Raw genomic sequence first — 18,331 nt, 5'->3', positions numbered from 1 at the left:
GTAGTTGCACTTGTCTCAGTTTGAGATTTGCAGTTGATACTCCCTCCATGCTGAACTGAGGAACTGTTCACAAAGTTGACTTTGAAAGAGATGTAACAACCTTTTTAAAGACCTACATTTTTCCTTGCTGGAAAGAACATTCTCAGCAACTCCTCAATAGCGAATCCACTATGATAGGTCCAGGGGCTGGTTCAAATATCTGATGGTAGAACCTATGGGAGGGCTGTAGGGACAATAAAGCTCATTTCATTCCATTCTCCACCCAAATGATACTGCAACTGAAGTATTCAAATTGTGGGTTTTTTCATAAGACTCAGTGCACTCTTCCAATTAATTTGGAGCTCCCTCCCTATTCCCTCTGCCCATGGATTCTGTAAAACCACAGTTCAACGATATTATGTTGGTAGTAATTTTTTCTCCAGTCATACCCAAATTCTAACTGATTGAAGAGGGGATATGAATCATAGCTGAGGTACTTTCCATTTGTCTGCAGCAAGAAAAATCCTGGCACATGTTCTCTTGAATCACCATCCATTCTGTGCAGAAGGGAACTTTTCCAGAGATGGGTGTGACTTTTAACTTTCTAGAGGGATTTCTAGCACAGCTTTTGCCAGACATTTACTAAGAAAAGTTTTGAACAGCACCAAAACATTTTATTGCATTCATTGATCTGACCAAAACATTTGACTCAATAAATTGTGAGGTTTTGTGGACTGTACTAAGAAGGTTTGAATGTCCAACCACCTCACTCTTGTGCTTCATAATGATTTTACTGTAGCCGCCTTAAATAGAAGATCTAAAAAGAAGGCCTTTTACAGGGAATGTCAAAGTCGTCTGATTGTCTCCATACTAATTACAATCACCTATTAATCTCATCAAGTATTAACTATCCTCTGGTACCTGTATTGAGTACTGCCCAGATGGAAAGCTTTTTGGTCTCAAATGCTAAAACTAAATTGACTTCCATATGTATACAGGATCTACAGTTTGTGGATAACTGCTATGTTGACACCCATTCAGTATCAGATTTACAAACCACTTCAAAAAAAATTGAGTCTTCAATTGTTTTCTCATGAAGAATGTTGCCTGCCCTGAAATGATCAGGCTTTAACTAGCTCCTGTGTCACAACAACACTTTAGACCAAGTTCCTCCCTGAAAGGTCGGCCATTTGGGAGCTGAGAAAATAGGACCTGACAGAGAAGATACCTTTTGATCATCTCGACGCTGTCCATCATCCATCACAGTTGTTTTGTACTTTGCAGCAGCAATTCCTGAATGCTTCTGTAACAAGCCTCAAGAAGAAGTTATTCTACAATCCCTCTATTGGATACCACAGAGGCATTGCTGATGGAGTTTCTTTAGTGCTTTTCTCTGCTTAAAAACAAAGCTGAAATCAGCCATACCTGGACAGCCAAATATTTCATTCTCTGGAATACTCATGTGCCACAGCAACACCTCAGACTACACGTGTAATGGAAATTCTCTGTACTCATCTTTCAGCAACATCTCTGCTGAATCCTCCAGGTTGGTGGCATATGAAAGGCTTAAACAAGGTGGTTAGAAAGTAGTTGTGAGGCTTAGTTTAAGTGTCACTAATAAGAGGGCATAATATTAAAGGTAAAAGGCAGGAAGTTTTGAGGGTAATTTTGAGGAAAATAAATGTTTGCAGTGTGATTGGAAACTGTAATACACTGCCTCAAAGGATAGTTGAGGTGGAAAATCTCAACCTTTAAATTCTTGAATGAGCACTTGAAATGTCATGATGTTCAAGGTAGTTGGCCAACTGCTGGAAAGTTTGACAAGTGTAAGCTTAGTGTAGTTTATAAATCTGTGCAGACTTTATATGGCCAAAGGCCCATACACTGTATGATTCTAGATTATCTTGAACCCAGGCTATAAACATTCAGGGAAAACTGCAGTAAAATCAACTTCAACGGTCTCCAACGAGTCTGAATGGTTGAAAAGCTTCTTCCCTGCCAACTTCTATTTTCTTGACTCTCTCAAATGGTCAACATTCTAGAGGGATAACCAAAAAAATCTGAGACAGGCTAAAAATCACCTTGAAGCACTGCAGTACTAACATTAATGACAGGGCAGTTGTTTCAAAATGATCCTCATTCACTAAGATGCAATATGCTTTGCTGCTAATGAAGATATTCTGACCTAAAGTGGGGATGTGGGAAGGAAATGCCGGTGGGTGAGATGGGACTTATTCAATCACATGAAGACTCATGGCAATGTCTGGTTCCTGTATATTATGAACATAGTCAATTATTTCAGTTTTTTAAAAAATGTAAAAGTTGCAAGTGATAGTTACCTGATAGTCAGCTGACTTTGCAGATTGAACGGTCTTCACCAGTCTCAAGGGAACTTTCCTGAAACTAATTCAAAGGGTGCAATTTTGAATTGAGTAAGTCGTGGCTTTTGGTAGAATTTAAGATAGCAATCAAACTAGCTGTAAGTAATCCAAGCTATCAAAGTAATTAACATTAAAACAGCAAAACTACCTATCTCTCCCATTCTGTTCTAAATTTGTATTGACCTGAGAACCAACCTCCTGGGCTTCTGAATATATGAAATCCTGAAAGCATACTTGGATTCCTTTTGCTTGACCAGAGTTTCCCTTCCATTTTATAAATCATCATGTCCATCTAAGAAACATAGGCCTGCCATGAAAGAAACTGAGATTAACTGCAACCGTATTGTTATACCTTCATCATCTGTATTTAACCTGTGAGTGAGAGACATCATCTTTTAAAATCTGAAGCAATTATGTGAAAATGGAAAATCATCTTAAATTTGAAATTTCAAAACAGCTTGCTGCTGGTAGTATTTAATTGAGACACACACTGAGGGAAAGAATAGAGACACACTTTCCATGTCAACATACTGATTATGGGCAAAAATAACAAAAACAGAATAGACAAATTTTGTTGTGACAGAATTGGGTTAGCATCTGCAATTTAAATCAATTGAACTGCCAAATGTGATTTTAAAGAAATTGACAGTAGAAAAAAAGTAACAATATTGTGAAACGAGATTACAAAACTAAGCTTAGTGAATACTACCCATAGAAAATAAGAGGGCTATTTTCTATGCAAAAGCATTTATGTAGGATGATGTTAGTTGGCCAAAATTCTAACATTTTTAGTTATAGTTGCTAAAAGCTATAACTAATAGGTAGAATTTCATATACGTAATAAAGCATGATAGCCTGAGGTACTAGAGATGCTGTTTGAGCATCTCTGCCTCACTCCAGATTTGAAACAGATAGAAGATACAGAACCTAAAACAGACCAAGTTAACTGGCAAGCATTTGCCCAAGAGGAGAAGAGGCTAGAATTAGAGTATTCCGAGAAAGTGAGAGAATTCCAAGAGAGAACGCTTTCCAACAAGAATAATTTAAGTGAATTACAGGGAAACGAAGATGGGCAGCTGAGGCTGATTGATTGCAGCAGCAAGGGAGAACTTGCTGTTTTTATTTGTAATTTAAATAGCCTAATTCCCAGAAACTAGCTTTGATTTCTTAAAATATTTCCAATTTGTCTCCTCTTTCCAACTGGAAAACTTTCTTCGCTGCCTTTAAGAAACTAGCAGCTCAATTGTAATGGCCAGAAAAATCCTGATGCAAGGTTAGCTTATAGGAAAAGCCTGTGTTGATTAGTCTGTGCTGACTGATTGAAACGTCTGCCAGTCAGGATAATAGCCTGTAGCTGATCATTGGTACCAATGGATTCAACTTGGAGATGAACTGCCAAAACATCCAGAACATCTATTTAAGTAGCAGACACAGATGTCCCTGAATTCAAGGGGCGTAAACAGCTAGCATTTGAGTGGTTGATCTGAGCCAGGCAATTAACATCTCTATGATGAATTAAGAAATGAGGATAAATCCCCAATTTACAAAGAAAGAGTGTGGAAGATAAAGCAGCCAGAATCCATCTGGTATGCTTTCAATGTAAGAGGCCTTAGAGCAAAATGAAAACTGTCAGTTCATCAAAGATCATCAAGAGGAGCTATGGTGAGAACGGTGTCCATAGCCTTGGAAGTATTGAGCAGACTCAAAGTGGGATGGGGAGGACAGAAAACCCACCAAAACTTTTCACACAAGAGGAAATAATTCCTTTTTTATATAACAATCTCCAAGAAGAGCAATAATAATTTTTTAAAAACAGGGTATTTTCAAATACTGCCTGTGGCAAAGGCTGCTAAGATGCTACCTCTATGCAGGATAAAAATTGTGGGGAGAGTGAAAGGACACATGTTTAATGCTTCCAGTAAATTTTATCTGCAAAATAGTTTACAGGACATTGGTGCCAGTCAAGGTTATGCCAAGCTTAAAGGAAATAGGTACATAGTTGGGAAATTATTTGGGATATCAGTTACTGTGCCCAGTGGGTCAAAAGCAGTCCACATTGACTGGGAAAACAGAAGGGAACAAGAAAAACATATGAAGTTGTAGAAAACTAAAGTAGTTCCTAGCATCCTATGAATGAGGAGTTGGGATGGGGGCGTGGTGATTGGTGCGATGTTGCTAATAAAGGTTAGAAAACTAGAAGAAAGTCTGACCAAAGTAATAGGCGTTAGGCAAGACCATAAGACATAGCAGCTGAAGTAGGCCATTATGCTGATAGAGTCTGCTCTGCCACTGAATGAAATCATGGCTGATGTAATAATCCTCAACTCTACCTAAACACCCTTAAATGCTAAAAGGCTAAAACCCAACGAAGAGATTAAATAATACAAGGAATGCCCATAGAAATGAAAATGAATTAAGGATCTCATTACCAGGCATCTTCTATCACAATATTAACAGAGATAGAGAAAAATCAAAAACCAACAGAATGAAGCAGGTGCCTGAGTCAAAGCACAACATATAATGTCCCATGATGTGGCACATTTTGGGGACAAACCTACTTTCATAAGCTCATATCCCTTAAGAACAACTGCAGTTGTAAAAGCCACAAAGGGGAGATGATGGCCTTATGGTGTTCTTGCTAGACTATTAATAGAGACCCAGGTAACGTTCTTGGGTCCTGACTTTGAATCCTGCTATGGCAGATAGTGAAATTTGAATTCAATAAAAGTCTGGAATTAGGAGTTGAGTGATGACAACTAAATAATTGTCGATTTTTAGAGAAATCCATTTGTTTCACTAATGTCCTTTAGGGAAGAAAATTGCCATCCTACTTGGTCTGGCCTACATGAGACTCCAGATCCACAGCAATGTGGTTGACTCTGGGCAATTAGGGATAGTCAATGAATGCTGGCCCAGCCAGTGATGCCTCACCTGAGGTAAGATGACCGTCACGTTAACCAACTACCAGTTGTGTCTCTCTAATGAGGGAGCAACCCTCTGGTTCAGTAGTACTATACACTTTTAAACCATCTCAGGATCAGTTGTTAAAATAAACCCAGTTGAACTCCACAATTTCCATGCCTATTGATAAGGTGTATGGGGAAAACCCAAACACTTCAGAGTTTTAAATGCACCAAATCCTATCCCTAGAAATAAGAATCAGTGGATCAGAACCAAAAAATGTTCAGATTCAAGCTGTGAAAGCAGCCAAGAAAGGGTTAAAATCTTCATGGACAACCCACCAGAACAATCAGAGCAATTTGCATATTACTAGCTTTGAAACTGAACCCACATGTGAAACTTGACCCTAAGGAACCAGTTTGTAATTTAAACTACAACCAACTGCTAAATGCATCGAGATTCATGTTACAGTTCCTGAAACACTACATACCATTAGTAACAAACATTCACCAGATAAAATATAACTTGGGATCTGAAGGACAGATTGGGAATGTGACAGAAACTCTAGCAGTACTGAATTACTGTTAAAATCTAAAATGTGTGTGAAGGTGAAAGGGCATGTTTTTCTTTTGCTTTGCAGTAAAGCCATGTTTAAAACAATTATCCAGTTTTTCCAAGCAGTGAAGGTATCATGTCCAAGTACATTATAGGTGTTCAATCAGTACTTTATTTATAGAAATAGAACAAATAGGCTACAAAAGATGGCCACCCAAAGGTCACTTGACTTCTCTTGTGGATTGAACTTTACCCCTCTTACTCAAAGGAACAAAAAGAATATACCAGACTGATGTTATATCAATGCCTTCCTGAAAATAACTCAAGGATAATTTTGAGTTAAATGAGCTTTTGAAGCAGAAGAAAACTGGCTTTTACAAGTTGTCAAATGACAGTGGAGGATGGTTAAAATCAACAGATATAATCACACTTTGTTTGGATAAAGGACATGGATGTCACATTAAGACAGTTGCTGCTGGTTATCTGCTCTTAAAATCAACAAAAGCAGTTTAACAACAGAAAATTTCCCTAAGAGTCATTGTACTAGCTTAATGTCATCCAAGGCAATAAACAGTAGAACTTTAAAAACAGGAAAAGGATTCACAAGCTGCTCCAATTTTGAATTCCCCTGAGAACCAACCTTCTGGAAAATTGACTGCCAAAAGATCTTGCAGCTTAGTGAGAATACTTTTTGTGCTACCAGACTTTCAATTTTAAAGCACCTTCATGTGATCATCTAAGAAACTACAGATCTGCCATGAAATAGACCAAGATATCTATTTAAGTTGCCACCATATTAAAACATAAATACGTTGAACCTAGGAGCATAAGTAGGTCATTCAGCCATTCAAGACTGCTCTACAATTCGATATGATAATGGCTGATCCTCTTTCTCAATGCCATAGACCCACATTCTCTTCACACTCATTGTTGCCTTTAGTATCTAAAACCATTACCAACCTTTCTTGAATGTACAAAGACATTGTTTTATCTTCAACTGTATCTAGATATTGTGCTTGTGCATGTGCGAGAAAAGTGAGTGAGATGTTTTTAAAATTCAGTGTATATGTATGACACCCTTTATTTTGAAATTCTCAAACCTTGCTGCAGGAAATATTATTTGAGACAGACTATGACAGTCGCAAAACACCACAACCTTTTCATACCAATATATTTGTCATGGGCAGGGAAAAGGAACACAGCAAAAGAAAAACAACTCTGATTGGACATCATCCTTGAATTAAGGGGCGTCCTTTGGAAAAATAAACAGATCTGCTCTCTCAATTGAAAACAAAACATCCCATATCATCTATTCTGAAATAAAGCAAGGAAGTTATGTCAGATGCCCTGATCAATATTTAGACTTCATTTGATGTCACTATAAACAGATTATCTCAATCATGATCATTATTATCTAGTAGGAATGCCTGAGGCAAAACGGAACTAGGACGAGGTGATGGTTAGATGTTAATTGAGGGATAATTGGATGAGTACTTGACTGAGGGTGTATATATATATGGAGAGCAAATAATCAGTGGTTGTTGAGAATTGATAATGAGGAAGTTACAATAAAACTGACTGTAGGCCCCTCTCCCTCACCTTTGATGGTTTGCAGTGCCTTTAACGAGCTTTACATATAAATTATTTAATTGGCAACAAGGATAATTTACTTGTGGTAGTTAATAGGTGAAAAAATATACCTCGTGTGATTTAGTGATGGGAAATAAAAATGTGCACTTATGTGCAAGAAAACTTCTGAATGTAGAAAACAAAGCAAAGTTCTGAATAGAAAAGCATATTGTCTGATTCTATCAAATCAACATTAAGTCTTGGGTGTCCAACAGTGGTAGCAGATGATTAGCTGTTTATAAATCAGTGTGAAAATTTAAGAATTGGTCTAACCAAAAGAATGAGTTGAAGAAACCTTCAGAGGGATGGTCGAAACAAAACAGGTTATTGGGGATACGTTTACTTACCCAGTTTTCTGAAAGTGAAAACCAAGGGAAGAATGAAGTATTCATACGCATATATGTTACCTCTTTACTGAAGAGAAAACAAGGTATTTGCCTTGGTATTTTTACCTATTTGCTACCAGACAAAAGCAGAAGAAGAAGCAATGTCTTTTTCAGAATTTGGAGATTGAAGATTTGAACTCAAATATTTGGATAAAGTATTGACTTTCATAGATAACGTTTTATCGAATAATGATTTGCTAACTCCTTATGTGCCATGGTCAGATTTTAACAAATTCAGAAATATGAAATTCCTTCATAGAAAAAGAATAAAATTCAACAGCTTGTAGGCAAGACTCCATAAATTCCATCTTGCAATTACCCAATCTGTGCTGAAATTTTAGTTAGTAGTTTCTGTTAAAGTATTATATTTAGACCTCTAGGTTTAGGAGTTAAATTTGCAGATGAAGACATACAGGTAGAATAAACATTGGAAGCACTAAAAATTTCCATGGAAAGCATTTCATTTAAAACAACACTTTATGGCTTAATGGAGCAAACATCCAAATAACAGAAAATGGTAATGGCTTTGAAGGCGGTCTAAAACACAGGTTGCAGGTGGTAGGGTGAATGATGAATTTTAACTAAGTAGAATGAGAACAGAAATGCTTTTGACAATTTTGAGAAGCAAAGAGTATTTGGGATTTACAATAAAATAATGAATTCCAGAAATGCCCAGATTTCAGTCAATTGATGTTCCAGGTATAATTTAAAATACCATGATGACAAGAAAATGTCCTAAATGTCCTAACTGAGTACTCAAAATTACATACAAAACAAAAGATTTGGAGGAGGAATCTGGAGTTACTGATCAGAGAAGATACTCTAATTGGTCACAAAGGTTTCAACCCAATGATGAATATCTTGGAGCCTGAATTTCAATTTGAATTCTGTTTCAAGTTCATTCACGTTTTCAAATTCACTGCTCCCACCCTACAAAAATCTATTCAACATGAATCATAAACATGCCAAAAAGCTGCTCCCTGTGATATCAGTAAAACATGGCAGACTGTGTTTTCAACTGGAGTCTCTAACTCTCTGTCACTAACAAAAAACAATTTTTCTTTCTTCTATCCTTGTTTTCTAAAGCACTATTGATCTCAAGATTTGTTTTAAAAGCCTCATTAAAATACATGTAAAAATCTTCCCACACAACCACTCAAAAATGAAACTAAAAATATATACTTAACTTCTAACCCACACGATTTAGAAATCAAACTTAAAGCTATGTATTGTTCCATCCATTTTAGAATCCAAGTTTCCAAATGATAATAACATCTCAATATTCATCCTAACATCACGTGTAACTGCAATTGTGCAGGAGGTACCGCGGAGTATCACATCTGTAAAAAAAAAGAACTCAAACTGTTTGGCACTTTTCGTAATGTCCAATTTTAACTGTTGGAGTGAAGCTTACTTTTTTTTATATGGAATGACATCCTGATATTGTGTATGGTTTAATATAAAAGCAAGTCTCCTTCCTTCCCAAGGTGCCTTGTCCAGTCCTGCACATAGTATTCCTGATGTCTTCCAACTAGACCTTTTCACATCTGTAATGTAACAAACATTGCCATATAAAAAACCCAATATCTATTAGGGTTTTTGCTTATTTTTACACCTAACCACAATATTTTAGTGGTTATGCATATGGACCTTTCATTACTTTCATTTAAGCAGTACTAAAACCTACCAAGTCCAAAATGGGTTATCTCACAACTTTGTTGGGAAATAGAATTCCCATATTTTTACCTGCTCAGTTAATTGGTCAATATCTCATTTTATTTTCATGCTCCTGTCGACACTACTTATTATTGCCACTATTAGATGTATTATTTTGTCATTTGACAGTTTTGAATATTGGTCTATAATGGTATGTACATCATTGTAATTACCAATATTATAAAGAGCATCTGAAACAGGTAGATGAGCAAGAGTTTAGGTAAGAAATTCCAGAGCTCAAGCCCCAGGGAGTTGAAACCATAGGACGTGAAATAATTAAAATCTAAGTTTAATTTAGGCCTGAATTCGAAGAATATGAAGATCTCAGAAGGTTGTAGGGCTGGAAAATGTTTTATAGAGAGGGAATGTGATACCATGCAGAATAGAAAGATAAGCTTTTAAAATTGAGGCATTGCTGGATTATGAGTTAATTTTATGTCAGCAACCACAGATGTGATGGCTGAATGGGATTTAGTGCAAGTTATAACAGTGGTTATAGGTCAGTAGTTTGAATTCAAGGTGGAAAATAGGAGATCAGTAAGACTAAAGGTTGGAATCAAGTCTAGAGGTAACAAAAGGTAAGGATGAAGGTTTCAGCGGGAAGTAAATTGAGGCAGAGGCAAAAAAATTGGATGTTGGAGGTGTAAGTAGGCACTATTAGTGGTGGATAATATATGTAGGCAGAAACCCATCTTGGGTTTTAGTATCACTAATATTACTAATAGTTTGATTTAACATCAGACATCTGTCAGAAGAAGAAAGCGATGGCTAGGGAGTGAAGTTTATGAAACTAGTCTTCCCCTACACAGAGGAGATTTCTGCTCATGCATCATCAAATGTAAGACAAACAGTGTGACAAATCTGAAGTGGAAGGATTGTGATTGTGGAGAGATGTGATAGTGAGATAGCGTTACATGTCAGTATGCATGTGAACTAAATCAAATAGTGCATTTGTAAAAATACCTATAAAGAATAATAAAGCTGAAAAATAAAACTCAGATCATGTGGCACTTGTGGGGACAATTAAAATTAATATTTCAATTCAATAGCCACCCAATTTAATTTTTCAAGGAATCATCTTTTAATGACCAGAGAACATGCTTGCCATCCATATAAGAGTGAGCACAGAAATCTGGAGAGCTATCCATCACTGCAACCTACAGGATGATAGAGAGAAAGAGAATGCCTCAAGATAGTTGTGTCTTTTCAGCATCTTTTGCAAACTTGCATTCACAAGCTACCTGCCACTTCATTTTGGGTAGCCACCATTCTATCCAAATCAATTTCTTAAAAATTACCTTGAGTTAATAGATGAAAAAAATACCATGGGTGATTTGCTGATGGCAAAAAACAAAACAAACATTCAGTTGTAAATGATAACACTTCTGAATTTAAAGGAAAGTAAAAATTACGTTAAAGTGAAAAAGGTGCCAGAAAACCAGGACACTAGCCAGCACTGGGAAATTTTGGACCTGTCCTGAAATAACTACAGAGGTTGATTCCCATCACCAAGTCACCCTTTATTTACTAGGATAGAGTTTACTGGCTATGGCCAGCCAGCTCAGTCAGTCCTCAACTGAGGAGATTCTAATCTTCTAGTTACATTTTTTTTAGATCAAACTGTACAAAGTACAAACCTTCAACAGTGAACAAGAAATAGCAGTTTACCATAAACAGCAATTTACAAGGGAAAGACACGACATTATACAACCAATACAAACCCCATTATACAACCAATTTGCAGGGAAATGCGGATGAACCCCAAATCCCACCTTATCTTACCAAAGGGAAAACAGACACAAAGAGTTCAATTAACTGAACAATAAAACAGTGCAGATGACACAGACACTCTCGTAAACCAGCAAATGACCCACCCCTCCCACCTTCTCCACTCAAAGGCAGCCTGTCCCATTCCGCTTCTGGCTGTCTTTTCCCCCTGACGCACCTTCTAGCCACCTCTAGGACAGCCCATCCTGTTCTCCCCCCCCACCCGGATGATGGCAATCAAGACAGTCTACCCACCTTCTCCTGGTTATATTGGTCAGCCAAGCCTTTACTGATTGGGTTGATAGCCTGGACCAATTTGTTTGGAGATGCTCTTCATTACCCCTCAGACCCTATTACGGTCAGTTTATCTGTCAAAAAAAATTGGTCAAATTAGATGTCAAAAATCGACAAATGGGAGAGTGTTATTATATGCACAATATTCCATAAAACGTCCATGTGAATAACAAATATCAGAATGGGGCAGCACGGTGGCTCAGTGGTTAGCACTGCTGCCTCACAGCACCAGGGACCTGGGTTCGATTCCAGCCTCAGGTGACTGTCTGTGTGGGTTTCCTCTGGGTGCTCCGGTTTCCTCCCAGAGTCCAAAGATGTGCAGGTTAGGTGAATTGGCCATGCTAAATTGCCCACAGCTTTAGGTGCATTTGTCAGGGGTAATTACAGGATAGGGGAATGGGTCTGGGTGGTTTACCCTTCGGAGGGTCAGCGTGGACTTGATGGACCGAAGGGCCTGTTTCCATACTGTTGGGAATCTAATCATCTCAGTCAACAAGTTCCATCTGGTTCCAATCACTACATGTGCACTCATGTATTTGAATCTGATGAGCTTCCAAAATCCGGGCCTATGTTTTTGGACAATGATCTGTTGGCTCTCTGTAACAATGAAAAATAAGAGGGACTCAGGATAGTCACCCAAAATCAAATCTCCAATAAAAACAGCTGTTCAAATCACATTGTCACATTCCAGAGGTACTCTGCCGTTATGTCATTGTGACAATTACCTTGCAGTGTCAAACCCCATTTCCAAGTTACCAGGCAGATACATAGCAACATGATAATACCTGCCCAAGTATGATACTGAAGTATGCTACAAGGCTTCAGACACACCTTTCAGGTGAAGCAGCAATTTGCCTGCACTTTACTCAATCTAGTCTACTGTATTTGCTGCTCACAACGTGGTCTCCTCTCCACTGGGGAGATGAAATGCAGACTGGGCGGCCACTTTGCAGAACACCTACATCCTGTATGCAAAAATGACCCTAAGTTTCTGATTTCTCGCCACTTCAGTAAACCAACATGTTCCCTGGCTAACATTTCAGTCTCAGGCCTGCTGCACTGCTCCAGTGAGGTTCAGAGCAAGCTGGAAGAATGGCATTTCATTTTCCTCCTGAGGACCCTACAGCATCCAGGGTTCAATATTGAGTTCAATCATTTTAGAGTTTGAACACCTTCTTCCATGTTACTTTACCCACACCTGTCATAACATGGGCTGCTTTCAGCACAGCCTACTAATGGTTCCTATTATCACCTCTTCTGTCTCCCTAGCTTACCATTGTCCATTCTTTTGTGCCTTACTGTCTCTCTGGCCTCTATATCCACCTTTTTGTATCTTTCTTTCTTCAGCATATGCACCATCAGTTCTGAAGAAGGGTCACTGGACCCGAAGCGTTAACTCTGCTTTCTCTCCACAGATGTTACCAGACTACTGAATTTCTCCAGCAATTTCTTTGTTTCTGATGCAGAACAAATAGCCATAACAATTATATCAATAAATTCAAAATGACATTGTAACATTAATGTTGATTTGAAAAATACAAGTAAACGGAATTGTATGTTTAATTGTCTAAGTATTCTCAAAATTATAAAGCTGAGGTTAGTTGTCATACAAGACTATAATAAATCTTTATACAATATTTTATTCTTAGTTAAACTAAGCATACTTAAAACACTGAAATACTTATAGGATCCTTTATATAAAATGATATAATTAATCTATTCAGAGTAAAGGCACCCCTAAATAAAGCAACTACGATATGCATTTTATATCTAAGGCTAGCATTTTAATCATGAAGAACAACCACATTTGAAAGCTGAGAGCTAGCTGAAGTGAACTGAGGCACTGCTTAGTGATAAATCAGCAAAGAAGCAGTTAGAGTCATCGAGTTCACAACATGGAAACAGACCCTTTGGTCCAACACATCCATGCCAAACAGATATCTTAATTTAACCTAGTCCCATTTGCCAGCATTTGGCCCATATCCCTCTAAACCTTTCCTATTCATGTATGTATCCAGATGCCTTTTAAATGTTGTAATTGTGCAGCCACTTCCTCTCGCAGCTCATTCCATACATACATCACTCGTGTGAAAAGTTGCTGCTTAGGTCTCTTTTACATCTTTCTCCTTTCACCTTAAACTTATGCCCTCTAGTTTTGGACTCCCCAACCATGGACAAAAGACCTTGGCTATTCACCCTCTCCATGCCCCTCGTGATTTTAGAAACCTTCATAAGATCACCCCTCAGCCTCTGATGTCCCAGGAAAATAGTCCCAACCAATTCAGCCTTCCCTATAGCACAAACCCTCCAACCCAACCAACATCTTAGTAAACCTTTTGTGCATGCTTTCAAGTTTAACAATATCTTTGCTCTAACAGGGAGATGAAAGTTGAATGAAGCATTGCAGAAGTGGCCTAATTAATGTCCTGTACAGCCATCGCAACGTGACATCCCAACTCCTACACTCAAAGCACTGAACAATAAAGACAAGTGTACAAAAAGCCTTCTTCCCTACCCCTCAAGGAACTATGGACCTGCACCCCAAGGTCTCCTTGTTCGGCAACATTCCCCAGGACCCCACCATTTGCAAACATTAAAAAGGGTTATTTTGGAATACTCAGAATTCTGTGTAGGAACACACTTATTCTTTCTTATAAAGGGTGGACAGACTATTCATGGTAAAATAAAGAAGTTAAGGAGAGCATCAGTCTCAAGGTTAAAAAAAAATGATTTCATAAAGATTAGTGACAGGGGAGATAGTTGAACAGAATAAAAAGAATGGCAGAGTCATACGAAAAGAATAAGAAAGCAAAAGAAATTAGAGTATGGAAAGAAAGTAGCTAGAAATGTAAAAACAGCAAGAGTTCAACATGTACAGAAAAGAGGAAAAGAATAAGTAAAATGAGTGTTGATCTTCTACAGGGCGTAAGAATGGGTATTTAGTACTAGCTTCTTAGGAAATGATGGGTAACATAAACAAATATTTATTTTTGTCCTCACTCTGGACACACAAATTATTCCAATAAAAGTTGGAAATCAGGAGGTGGAAGGGAGTGTGGAACCTGATGAAATGATAATCACTCAGGAAGCAAAACTGATAGAATGTGGGCTGTCAGCTCCTGATGTCCTTCCAGACTTCATCCATGGGTCTTTAGAAGAGGTGGGTAATGAGGTAATAAATGGATAGGTGTTAATTCCTTAGATTCTGGAAAGGTTTGATTAATCTGGCAAAGGGTAAACATAATATAATGGATATTATGTAACAAAAAGGGCTAATCATTAATCTTGCTGCAAAAGAATTTTCATAGAGTCATAAATTATTACAGCCAGAACGACACCCATCGGCCATTATGTTTGCAGTGCTCATCAAGTGCCTATCTACTCTAATCCCATTATCCAGCACTTGATCCATATCCTCATATGCTATGGTGCTCCAAGTGACCATTTAAATAATTCTTAAGCGTAGTTCTAGATAGGTACCACCATCTAGTTGAAAAGAATTCTCCATAAATTCCCTCTAACCCTTCTTTCCTTTACCTTTCGGACATTGATTCTGATGCAGAACAAATGGCCATAGCAAATATTAAAAAATACAAAATGATAATATTGTATAGAGTCATAGAGATGTACAGCAGGGAAACAGACCCTTTGGTCCAACCCGTCCACGCCAACCAGATATCCCAACCCAATCTAGTCCCACCTGCCAGCACCTGGCCCATATCCCTCCAAACCCTTCCTATTCAAATAACCATCCAAATGCCTCTTAAATGTTGCAATTGTACCAGCCTCCACCACATCCTCTGGCAGCTCATTCCATACACGTACCACACTCTGCATGAAAAAGTTGCCCCTTAGGTCTCTTTTATATCTTTCCCCTTTCACCCTAAACCTATGCCCTCCAGTTCTGGACTCCCCGACCCCAGGGAAAAGACTTTGTCTATTTATCTATCAATGCCCCTCATAATTTTGTAAACCTCTATAAGGTCACCCCTCAGCCTCCGATGCTCCAGGGAAAACAGCCTCAGCCTGTTCAGTCTCTCCCTATAGCTTAAATCCTCCAACCCTAGCAACATCCTTGTAAATCTTTTCTGAACCCTTTCAAGTTTCACAACATCTTTCCAATACGAAGGAGACCAGAATTGCACTCAATATTCCAACAGTGGCCTAACCAATGTCCTGTACAGCCACAACATGACGTCCCAACTCCTGTACTCAATACTCTGACTAATAAAGGAAAGTATACCAAACGCCTTCTTCACTATTCTACCTACCTGCGTCTCCACTTTCAAGGAGCCATGAACCTGCACTCCAAGGTCTCTTTGTTCAGCAACACTCCCTAGGACCTTACCATTAAGTGTCTAAGTCCTGCTAAGATTTGCTTTCCCAAAATGCAGCACCTCACATTTATCTGAACTAAACTCCATCTGCCACTTCTCAGCCCATTGGCCCATCTGGTCCAGATCCTGTTGTAAACTGAGGCAACCCTCTTCACTGTCCACTACACCTCCAATTTTGATGTCATCTGCAAACTTACTAACTGTACCTCTTATGCTCACATCCAAATAATTTATGTAAATGACAATTGTAGAGGCCCAGCACCGATCCTTGTGGCACTCCACTGGTCACAGGTCTCCAGTCTGAAAAACAACCCTCCACCACCACCCTTTGTCTTCTACCTCAAAGGTAGAACTGGTATTTGGATACAGAACTGGTATCCAAATGGCTAGTTCTCCCTGTATTCTATGAGATCTAACCTTGCTAATCAGCCTCCCATGGGGAACCTTGTCGAACGCCTTACTGAAGTCCATATAGATCACATCTACTGCTCAAATACAAGTGAACTGAACTGTAAGTTTAATGGTGTAAATATTCTTGAAATTATAAATCTGAAGTCAATAATTCTGCCATATAAAAGAGCATAATATTCATTGTACAATACATTTTGCACTTCAGTTATACAAAGCATATCTAAAGTGCTAAAATTTGTGTGGCATACTTTATTTTATAATTAATTCATTAATGATCTCAGACTAAAGACACCCCTAAGTAAAACCTGTAGAAATTGACACCTCAACTAAGAGGAAAGGTTTATTCCTATTGCCTTTAATTATAGCCTTCATGGTTTTGTAGGCCTCAATTAGATTCCCCGCCCCATCTTCTCTGTACTAAGGAAAATACCCAGACCCTCAGTAGTTTGTCTTTATAGATGAACCTCTGGCCAGGCAACTCTGTGGTGAGTCTCATCTGCAACGTTTCCAGAGTAATCACGTCCTTCCTATAGTGTGACGACCAGAACTGCATACAGTACTACAGCTGAGGCCGAACCCCAATGTTCGATAAGCTCCAACATAACATCCTTTCCTTTTGTATTCAATGTCTTGACTAATAAAGGCAAATATCTCATATGTGTTCTTATCCGTCTGTCAGTCTGTCTTGTTGCCTTCAAGCATCTATGTATACTCAGACCAAGGTCCCGTTGATCTTCTATTCTACCCAAGCCCTACCATTTACCATGTACTCCCTTGCTTTGTTAGTCCTTCATTTCATCACTTCACGCTTCAAGATCAAACTCCACCTGTGGGCCGTGTTCAAGCCCCCTAACACTAACAACATGGTTGAATAGAGAATAAAAGAAGAAATCATGTCAGCTTGTCAGTAAGATATTGCAATAATCCTGAGGGATTTTAATTGACAAAAACTGGAAAACTCATCTGCAAATTGGCCTAGATGAGGAGTGTGCAGAATGTTTTTGGGAAGGTTTCTTATCAGCACATTCTGGAGCCAACCTAGAAGATTGTATAAGACCTGGCAGAACAAGGCAGAACTAAATAATGCCTCACCGAAGGCATCTCTAGTTATAATATCATAATATTAAATTTTACTTTCAATTTCAGGGAGAAAAGAGTGGGTCAAAGATTAGTATTTAAATTTAGACAAGAACAATTATGAGGGCATAGAAGCAGAGTTAGCTAAAGTGAACTGAAAAATTGGATTGCAGGTATGTCAGTAAGCTACAGTGGCAGATATTCAAGACATTACTTTAAAAAAGCAACACAATAGATACTTTCCTCAAAAGAATAAAAACATTTCCAAACAGGAGAAGTCCATAAGTGTGATATTTTTAACATTTTAGTTATCCAAACTTAAAAAGGAATCATAATTGTTCACACATCTTTGCACAACCAGGCTATTGGACAGAATATTGAAAAAAAAGCCAATGGTGACAAGTAAACTGGAGGGGAAAATTAGAGATTGAGAGAATGCTAGCTGATGTAAACAGTTTAGCTGAAGTTTACAGACAGATTGTTAAAATGTCTGAAGAGTATACTTTGAAGAGTTAATAAAATGAGTTTGAAAATAAATCTGGGGAGTTCATAATGGCAGTAAGGAGATGGCAGAAAAACGGAACAGTTTTTTGAAAAACTGGTCTCTGCTGATATGCTAGTAACATCCCAGAAATGGCTTTAAAATCAGGCTATGCAACAGTTGGAGGAAATCAAAATTGGAATCACCACAGAATTTGGAGCTGTGGGCATGCTAGGGTCTTAAAAGGTTGGAAAGTAGTAAATGCAACCATTTATTTAAATGTACTTGAAGAAAATAGGAAACTACAGCCAGTTAGTTTGACATCTGTCAAAGGGAAGATATCAGAAGCAATTATTAAAAGCATACTAGCAGGACATTTAAAAAAAAATAGTGTAATCATAGAGTTAACATGGTTTT

At 38.1% G+C, this 18,331-nt stretch overlaps 1 long non-coding RNA gene across 1 annotated transcript in view; it reads right to left on the bottom strand.

Moving 5' to 3' along the window:
* Window positions 1-9,340: 9,340 nt before the first annotated feature.
* Window positions 9,341-18,331, bottom strand: part of LOC140481790 (uncharacterized) — a 57,397-nt gene continuing 48,406 nt past the window's right edge. Inside the window, exons 2-3 of the long non-coding RNA XR_011961603.1 lie at window positions 11,570-11,682; window positions 9,341-9,378 (exon numbers count right to left, since the gene is read on the bottom strand). This is a non-coding gene — a long non-coding RNA (uncharacterized lncRNA). The remainder of the gene's footprint in view (window positions 9,379-11,569; window positions 11,683-18,331) is intronic.

Source organism: Chiloscyllium punctatum, chromosome 10 (genome assembly GCF_047496795.1).
Source record: "Chiloscyllium punctatum isolate Juve2018m chromosome 10, sChiPun1.3, whole genome shotgun sequence".
In the NCBI taxonomy this organism is placed as follows: Eukaryota; Metazoa; Chordata; class Chondrichthyes; order Orectolobiformes; family Hemiscylliidae; genus Chiloscyllium; species Chiloscyllium punctatum.
This window is presented reverse-complemented; position numbering and strand designations above follow the sequence as displayed.